Consider the following 10,451-nt stretch of genomic DNA (forward strand, 5'->3'; position numbering starts at 1 on the left):
TCCCTCCGATTGTTTTATTGGCACTTTAGTTATGTACCTTTCCTCCTCCATCATCATCTGGGGCGATTTTCATTAGAGCCATACTTATAGTATGTATTTTTAGGGGCTGAGGGTCTTTTATAAGATTGTTGTTTTCCCTATTTTGGACATATTTACATAGGACTATGTTGATATTTTTAATATGATATGATGAGCCCAGATGCGTATGCACAGAGTACAGGGGGTTAAAATTTCAATTAACCTGCAAACACAGCTTGGCTGCACATGTTTCATGCAGCTTTGGATAAGTTGGCCAGAGAGATGTCTGTGAAGTTTTCATTTAAAAGACGCGCATGCGCAATGCGATTACATGAAGCCGCTCGAGTGAAAGGGCACACGAACGGCTTCACGACCTCTCTTCATGATGTCATTAGCAGCACCCGGAAGTCGCGCCCTACGAAATTTCGCGTGAGTAATGAGAAAATGCGGCACTATCACCTATTTAAACTTGGAAAAGGTGAGCGCTCACCACTTATGCCCCTGAGGAAGCTGAACTAGTCAGCGAAACGCGTTGGGCGCTTCTCTTTTTAGTCAATTTTTCATTAAAAGTTACGTTTTAAAAATTTTTTGTTTCCACTATACAGGCATCACACTGAACTAGTTTGCTTTGAAGTGTGTGTTCTTAGACTAATAGTTACTTGTATCAATTTAATTTCTTTTTCTTGTGGTCAGTAATTTAATCTACACAAACCTGCAGTGTGAGTGCTTGTGTAACATTGTGTTCATAGCTCTCTTTTGTTGTTTTTGTGATAGTAAAATCTAGATAAAGAATCAATTAGTAAGGATACAATTACTAACTAATGATGCTCTTTGTGCAATATTTTAGCACAGAATAGTGTAGAGGGTTAAATTGTACTCGGACACAGCAGAAGCAGAAAGTAACATATTATCAAAGAGACAATGTCACAATATATACAAGTCATGAGGTTACAGCAGAGGAATATAATGAACGGGAGCCCTGCAGGAGGAGAACAGAAAGGTGCAGATAAGAAGCTAGCTGACGTCATTAAATTGTGAAAATAAAAATTTAATAAAAGCTTCATCCTACAAAATTAGAAAATTTCTAAATATAATCAATTATAAAATCCGGCCCATTTCTGAAATTAGAGCTCAATCTTGTTTCCCTACATGTATGCTTTGTGCCAATGTCAGTTATTTTGTTACATTTTCTTTGTGCTGGAGTCGGTTATTTGAGCGAGATATATTGAATATTGAATATATTAAAGAAAGAATAAAGAGAGACAGATGACGAGAGAGAGACAGCAGAGATAAACTTGATTATTTCATAAATGGTACAGAAATTTATATTTATTATAAAGTCTCTTCTTTTAGTATGATTACGTTTATTTGAAATTTTCATTCTCATGATAGTTCCCCTTTAATCGTCAGACCGTTTGAGGGTAGCAGGCAATGGGAGAACTGCTATTTCCATCATGCTAGATGGGCCCTTCTGTTAGAAACAGAAACTATATGATGTCAAGGAAGAGATGCTCGTCTTTTTCTCAATGCAGAAAATTGCCTTCAATGGAATCTTTAGCTCCTTACGGGTATTTAGCAGATAAGCAATTGCTCATATAAGTAAAGCCAACTGATCCCCACTAGTGATGGGTGAATAAATTCACCTGGCACAAATTCACTGTGAATTTCCTCGTTTCACTGATGGCGAATAAATTCGCAAATCTCCAGCGAAAATTTGCAGGCGTCAAAAAAAACTGTCCAAAATGTCGCTCGCGTCAAAATCGCCACGCGTCAACACTATTCAGACGCCCATTGACTTTAACACATTGAACACATTTTTCACAAACTTTCCGATTTTCACAATTTTTTCGTGGAGTTTTTAACGTTTTGCAAATTTCGCACAAATTTTTCGGGAGAAATACGCCCATCACTAATCCCCAACCTTGTGTATTTCAATAATTACTATGATTGACAAATATAGTTAGGAAGGGAGCACTACTCACACTTCTCCGGTGCTGGTTTTCACAGTGGTGCTATTCCTAGACGCATGGACACGTCATCAAATAGTAAAATACCTCCACAAATGGATAAAGCACTTTATTGAGCAAGATTTTATTATTATTATTATTATTATTATTATTATTATTAACAACATGTATTTATATAGCGCCAACATATTGCGTAGCACTGTAAAGTAAATGTGATTATACAGCTAAATCACATGAATTATATACATAGAACATATGGAGTTACATACATCACAATCAATACAGGTACAAAAGATGAGGAAGGCCCTATGCAGAAAGAGCTTACACTCTAAAGGGAAGGGAGTAATACACAAGGTGTGGGAGTGGGCAAGATCGAATTAAGTGGGTGAGAAATGTGGTATTGTATGTGGTGTTGCGTTTGGTAGTTAAGCAGAGTGAGGGTAGGCTTCTCGAAAGAAGTGCGTTTTCAGAGATTTCTTGAAAGCAGAAAGGTTGGGAGAAAGTCGGACAGACCGTGGGAGAGAGTTCCAGAGGAGGGGTGCAGCCCTTGCAAAGTCTTGAATGCGAGCATGTGAGGCGGTAATGAGAGAAGAGTTGAGTAGCAGGTCAGTAGAGGAGCGTAGTAAGCGGATTTACCACAAAAATGCAGAACAACGTTTCGGGGGGTCTACACCTCCCTTCATCAGGTTGCATAAGTGAGTCAAATCAACCCTTAAATTCACCCCATAAGCCCCACCTTCATGACATCATAGTGTGGGTGATCATGTGGTAATTGTCCAAATATTTGTGTTTTTCAGTAACTTCTATAGCTATACTAGGGGGCGCTGTGGGTTAGCATTAAATTGGGTTTACAACCATTTTAATAGGTTTAATCAGCATACATAATTTGTATCAATTTTTATGTTTGATCCCACAGAAGTGTTTACATATACCATAAGTCTAACCTCCAGTTACTTTGCATTGCGAGAAAATTCCCAGAAACTCGTCTAAGGGGTAGATTTACTAAAGGGCGAAGTGGCTAACGCTAGTGATTTTTCCCAAGCCTTGCCAGGGACTTCGCTAATTCACTGGCGCAGGCGTCAATTCACTAGTGAACTGAACCATCGCTATCGTTCATTCGCACTCTATCGCCAGGCGACTTTTTGCTCTGGTGAATGATCGTTACTCTGTAAATTCACTAAAATGCAGATTTTACAGAACGTTACCTCTTTCGCCATAGTTGACTTTGCCACCTCAGACCAGGCGAAGTGCTATAAAGCAGCCAGATCTGCCTCAATCTTCTGTCACTTACATCATATCCTGTGTGCCGAAAAGTGCGCTCAGGTCAATTTGCATAGGGCAGGACATTTAAAGTTGTATGGACGTCTTTATTAGAAATGTTGGTGCAAATACTTACAAATTACACTTTTTAAAAACACATGTCCAGGGAACCTTAATAAATACAATAGAGTTATTCTAATGCCCTGCACATGAGCCCACTGTAAAATGAATGTTCCATATGTTATGAAATGTCTGGAGAAAACTGATTAACCAAAAAAAGTTAAATTTAGGTCTTTTGCAGGCAATGAGGCTGAAAAAATTAAAAGTCGCCAGCATTTTTTTGATGCATTTTCGGTTCACAGAATATAATGTAACAGAAGATTGAGGAAGATCTGGCTACTTTAATGCACTTCGTCTGGTCTGAGGTGGTGAAGGCAACTCTGGCGAAAGAGGTAACGTTCAGTAAAATCCACACTTTAGTGAACTTATGGAATAACGACCGTTCGACAGATTGAAAAGTCGCCTGGCAATAGATAGCGAATTGGCACCTGCGCCCCATAGTAAATCGTGATGTCCCTGCGGGCGGTAACGCTAGCAAATTGTCCCTAGTGTTAGCCACTTCGCCTTTTAGTAAATCTGCCCCATCTATGTTTTAAGAACCTTTCTTCTATTCCTAATATGTTCTGTAATTCTGCACAATATAAATAGGGGTTATGACTTTAATATGTAAATGCTTTTTTTTTTGCAATCTTGTTTTCATAGAAACAGTAGATGATTATACAATGATCAAACCTGGAGCTGAAAGAAGAGAAGAAAAAGCAGAACCTTCCAAAGGTAAATTTTTAAATCAGTATCAACAAAATGAGAAATGTGCATGTAGATATTGTGTATGGACTTCTAGGAAAGAAATTGTAGGTCGCATAAATAGGGTTTATGAATTTAATATGTAAGTAGTGATGAGCAATTTTTTTTGCCAAGTTTCGCAGAGAAAATGAAGACCATAGGCCAAAAATTGTTGTGCGTCAATAAAATCTTACGTGTCCAAAAAATGTTGCCACCCATAGACTTCAAGTTTTCGTGAATTTTTCACAAAGCGAAATGGGTCAGATTTGCCCATCACTATGGGGCAGATTTATCAAGGGTCGAATTTCAAAGTGAAAAAAACTTCGAAATTCGACCATCAAATAGGGTAGTCCGACATTCAAGTCGAAGGATTTTTAAGATCGTACGATCTTTTTCAAAAAAAATCCTTCGACTTCTCAAAACATAGCCAAATACTGGCTATAGGTTCTAGGTTCTTTTTTTCCACAGAAATAAATAGATGTTGCAATGAAAAAGCCCGGAAATGAAAGGAAAGAAGAAAACACAGAACCTTCCAAAGGTAAATGTTTCATTTTTTCATAAAAATTAAAATGAAAAAGAGATAACAATGTCCCCTAATTTATTTTAGAAATCTTTCCAGAAGATTTAAGCCAGGGGTGTCCAAAAAGTAGATCGCCACCACTGTCAATAAACAACTTACCCTCCTGTTTCATGCTTTTCATTCAGATATTTATTACATTAACGGAGAACTAAAGCCTGACTAAAGAAGTAGCTAGAAATGTTGTACATTATGTTTCGGGTTTCTGTACCAGCCCAAGGCAACCACAGCCCTTTAGCAGTAAAGATCTGTGTCTCCAAAGATGCCCCAGTAGCTCCCCATCTTCTTTTCTGTTTTTCTTTTAAGGCTACATAAGAAATAGATGTTTATACAGGTATATAACAAAATACATTTAAAATTTGGATTTGACACCTGAAAACTCCAGCCTTTTCTGATTATTGACCAAAAACCAAGGGTTTTTATAAATCTTGAAAAATTTAAGCTTTTTTTCTATGAAGAAATGGTGTTTTTCCCTTTTAAAAGTCAGACCAGAAAAAAATCTGACTTTAATAAATAACCCCTAAATATTGTTGTATGCAGTTTAGCTTACTTGGAACATTATATTCATAAACACTTATTTTCTTTTTTACAGACAAAAAAAAACTTATTTATAGATAGACTTATTTAAGAAAATGAATATGGATCCTTGTGAAAACTAAAATATAACATTGCAAGACTTTCTTTAGATTGATGGAAAATGCTTACAGAAGATGAAAGATTGGCAAAGGAGCCTGGGGCCTGGAATTTTATATGTAAACAAATTGCATTAAATTAAAGTGAGGAAGTCCAGGCTGTACCTTTATGCTTTGGGGAATGAGAGAGATTGTAAAAAGATGGAGGCCTCCATCACTAGCAGAAACAAAGGGATTCATGCAAGAAAATCTTGTTCAGATATCTATGCCAACATTCAGTTTTGTTAGATTGGGTGAATTATCTAAATCTACTATCCTGAATAGGGATGTAGCGAACGTCGGAAAAAAAGTTCGCGAACATGTTCGCGAACGTCCGGACAAAAATGCGAACGGTTCGCGAACGTTGCGAACCCCATAGACTTCAATGGGAAGGCGAATTTTAAAAGCTAGAAAAGACATTTCTGGCCAGAAAAATGATTTTAAAGTTGTTTAAAGGGTGCAACGACCTGGACAGTGGCATGCCAGAGGGGGATCAAGGGCAAATATGTTTCTAAAAAATCCATTGTTGACACAGCGCTGCATTTTGTGCTGTAAAGGGCAGAAATCACACTACGTCACTCAGGTGGTGTTTCTGGAGACGGTATTATTATTGATATTTAGACAGAATGTGAAAAAACTCACACAGCTAGGTGGCAGTGGTTTGAAGAACAGATGCAGATGAGAGATCAGCAGCAGGACAGACAGCTGCCCACAGCAGCTACATACAGAGCACTGCAGTAGAAGGTAGATTACTAGCCAGCAAAGCTACCTAACCTGAAATGTCCCTCAAATCCCTGCAGAGTTCTGTCCCTACAATACAGAGCAGTATCAAGTAGATTACTAGCCAGCAAACTTACTATCAACTGTCCCTCAAATCACTAACAGCTCTCTCCCTACACTAGCTCTTGCAAGCACACACAGGCAGAATGAAAAAACGCTGCAGGGCTTCAGTTTATATATGGAAGGGGAGTGGTCCAGGGGGTGTGGGGGTGGTCCAGGAGGGAGAGCTTCCTGATTGGCTGCCATGTATCTGCTGGTCTGGGGTGAGAGGTCAAAAAAAAGCGCCAGGTAAGGCGAACCCGAAATGGCGAACGTCGCGCGACGTTCGCGAACATTCGGCGAGCGCGAACAGCCGATGTTCGCGCGAACAAGTTCGCCGGCGAACAGTCCGCGACATCCCTAATCCTGAATCAAGTTCTCAGCCCAGCTCAGCCCAGCTCATATTGTTCACAGTAATATGGAAGGGGCTGATGTCACAATGGAGATATCTGAGGGGCTGGTAGAAATATCCTGGAATTTTCCGGCTGGTAAAAGTAATTCAGATATTGTCCAAGAGCCAGTTGCATTTGCAAACCTTCATGGAAACTTGAAGAACTTGAAACTTATCCCAGTATAAAAACTCTCAGAAAAACTTTGTCATTATTGTCAAGACAAATAGTAAAACTGACAAAAGCACACATCTCACAAATGTTGTTGTACTTCGGTTCAAAAGTCAAGCAAGTGAAGCAATGATAGCAAAGAGAATTCGAGCAGCTGCTTTAGATTTTGCAGAGTACAAGAAGACTACAATGAGGCTGCAGGGAAATTTGTGGAAATAGTTGGCTGAGCTGGAAAAAGAAATGTGTCAAATCAAAAAACAAGGTGATAAACATGGAGACAGTTACAAAGTGGAACTAAAAAATCAATGTGTTGAAAAACGTGAGCAACAGTATCAGTGTGAGTAGTAAGTTTATTGATTCAATCAAAAAAAGGAACCATATTGAAAATATTTTTTTTTATAATGCAGCAGAATGGGTGAGCGCTGTTCTGGGGGTACAAAGCACAAGAAAATCCACCCTTCTAAACACAATGTTTGGGCTGCAGTTCCCAGTCTCTAATGGACGATGCACACTGGGAGCTTTTATGGCACTAATGAAAGTGAGAGATAATTTCCAGTTGGAGCTGGAATGTCAGTTTATTCTGGTGATTGATACAGAAGGCTTGAGAGCTCCTGAACTGGCTTCTCTGGAGAACAGCTATGAACATGACAATGAACCTCGCAACACTGGTTGTTGGTTTAAGTGACATCACAATTGTAAACATGGCCATGGGGAATACAACTGAAATGAAGGATATTTGGCAGATAGTGGTCCATGCATTCCTGAGAATGAAAGAGATTGGAAGGAAACCCAAACGCTATTTTGTACATCAGAATGTGAGTGATGTCTCTGCTCATGAAAATAACAGGCGAGACAGAGTGAAACTAATGAAACATCTTAATGAAATGACCAAAATTGCAGCAAATATGGAGAAGAAACCTATATATTCAGCTTTTTCTGATATTATGATGTATGATCCAGACAAGTCCTACATTCCTGGCCTCAGGAATGGAGTCCCACCAATGGCTTCTGTAAACATTGTTTACAGTGAGACCATTTATGAGCTTAAAGCATATTTAATAGAATGTATGTAGAACAAGGGACACAGAATTGGTGATTTCATAGAGTGGATAAAAAGTCTGTGGAATGCTGTGAAATATAAAAACAGTAGCCAACACCTACAACCAACTAGCTCAGAAATACTCAGAACTAGAGTGGACGTTCACAAAGTCAATGCATAATTGGCTAGCAGAGACTGAAACAGTGAATCAAGAATCAAACTGCACAAACAGTGGATAGTAAAGCAGCAAAATGTAAAAATGCAGTATATGTTCTCCTCAGCAAGGAGGAGGGTAACATGCAGGCAGAATTAGAGAAACAAAGATGCAAGTCTAGTAGAGAGGTACAAAGCAGAATTTTTAAGTAGTCCAAGTTGCCTTAGGAAGAAGCTGGAAACATCATCTATTAGCAAATGTGATAAGGCTATACGCATCCAAAAGTAGAACTTAAAGGTAAAACATGTTATCAGTCCATACAAAGAAGTCATCGATAAAAAGCACCAGTCTTGTGATGAAATGTAAGGAACAGAAATATAAACCTGATGAAAAAACACTTGAAGAAGAATTTGAAGTAATGTGGGCAAACATTATAGTAAAGTTAAATATTTCTGCTCTTCCAGAACCTAAAAATGAACTTACATTACTGAAAAAAGATATGGCATCAAAAGGTTCCTCTGTCAAAGACTAAACAATATAAACCAATTTCCTAAACAGGAAAATTTGCATCTACATGAAAATATGTTTAAAAGTGTATTTAAAAAAAAAGGAAACCATTGCCTTTTTTTAAACAGTGTCAATGGCCCTGACAAATTGGAAGTCGTTTTTAAGTCCCTTTCAGATAAATGTTCTGAGTATATAAAAGAGAAGCTACGTTCTGAATCTAACTATGATGAGTCCTACGGATTTTGATTGATTTAGGGGAAAATTTACTTAAGGTTGAATATCGAGGGTTCGAGGGTATCGAGGATGAATTTTTCGTTCGAATTGTTCGATTCAAAGTCGAAGATCGAAGTCGAAGGTTGAAGTAGCCCATTCGATGGTCGAAAACAATTCGAAATTCAACGTTTTTTTCCTCTATTCCTTCACTCAAGCTAAGTAAATGGGCCCCATAGTGTGTGATGGAAACAAAGATCTTGAGATCACAGTCGATAATGAGCTGAAGCTGAAACTCTTTATTTTGGGTAATGCAGTTGGTGATTTTCAACAGATGCATAAGGAGTTTGTCTGGAAGAACGATCCTCTGATTTGTCTTGGAAAGATGAAACATAAATTTTATAACAGTTTTCAATACCTATTTCTTGAGAAAGATGAAAACTGGAAGCGAGCCAAATATTTCTGTGCCTTGTGGTTAAAAACCAGCTGTGACTGAGCAGGTTAATAGAAAACATGGATATGAAATAGTAGATCACATTTTAGGCAACAGTGAATCCAAAAAATACAGCACAAGAGGATACTTCCAGTTCACTGTGAAGAAAACACTTCTAGAAACGAATATTTTTTCTGACTACTTAGAATACATAAGTGATTATGAAACATTTGTTAAAAAATGGATAGACAACTGTGTTTTAGAAAAATGGGAATTCCACCATCTGCGATCAATTATTCTTTCTAATATCACAAAGAAGGTAAAGGGATTCCTAAATGAGCCAAAGACCCTTCCGTTTGAGAAAGTGTCTGATTTCCTAGCGCACCTTAAAGAAGGGCTGAGAAATGATCTAGTGTTATCAGATGATATGGATGTGTTTTGCCTGAAAGATGATGAAAGAATAAAAAAGAATTTTTTTGAAAATCTTGAGAAATCTCTTGATGACACTGAAGCTGAAATCATATCTGAGATGAAAGCAGTGGACAAGGAAACAATTATCTCCAATGTTGTGGTAAAACCAGCTGATGAATTGTTTAAGAGAGTTTTTGCAAATGGGAAGCCTGTGGGGCTGGTGGAATTGACCATAAAAGTCACTTATATTCACCGACCTACAGGACTGGAAAGATTCATATCCTTTTTAACACAGAATCGTTGTCATGATATCTGCACCACTAATACATCTGTCAATAAATCATTTAAAGCTGAAGGTCAGTTTTCTCATCTCTATAAAGAATACAGAACAGTTTACACAGAGTGGAATATTCTCCCTGACTGCAGTATTGAGGCTTCTGATTACTGAAAATATGTCCTTAAAGAATTTCATGAGCAATTTGCAGAAGAATATCAGCCCAAACCAGCTGAATATCCTGAGGAATGGAATACAATAACTAAAGCACAAGCAGAAAGAAGCCTCCACACTGCCTTTGGCATGAAATCGAATACATGAAGTGCAATATGTTAAAAAATGCACTTCACTCCACCACTTCTTTTAATAAACCACCTATTTCTCTAGAATAGGCCCAAGTGACTGCTTTCTCTAGATTAGATACAGTATCTGAAAAGATGATATATATTTGCTAAACGGGCTCACACAAAGTGACAAAGTACACCTGCAGGACCCAAAAAGATGGTGCATCTTTTTTTTTTTTTTTAAGGAGAACCAGCCTATGGGTAACAGGTAGTTATTAGTGAATCTGTCCCGTTTTGCAGAAAAATTTGCGAAACTCCATAAAAATTTGCGAAATGGTGAAAAATTTGCGCAATGCATTGAAGTCAATAGGTGTCAAAATTATTTTGACGCACGACAATTTTGACATGAGTGAAAATTATTATA

The 10,451-nt window shown here is 37.9% G+C and overlaps 1 pseudogene; it reads left to right on the forward strand.

Annotated features, from left to right (window-relative positions):
- The first annotated feature begins 339 nt into the window (after positions 1 to 339).
- On the forward strand, positions 340 to 10,064 carry LOC121398800 (annotated as a pseudogene).
- Positions 10,065 to 10,451: the final 387 nt, after the last annotated feature.

Source organism: Xenopus laevis, chromosome 9_10S, assembly GCF_017654675.1.
Source record: "Xenopus laevis strain J_2021 chromosome 9_10S, Xenopus_laevis_v10.1, whole genome shotgun sequence".
In the NCBI taxonomy this organism is placed as follows: domain Eukaryota; kingdom Metazoa; phylum Chordata; class Amphibia; order Anura; family Pipidae; genus Xenopus; species Xenopus laevis.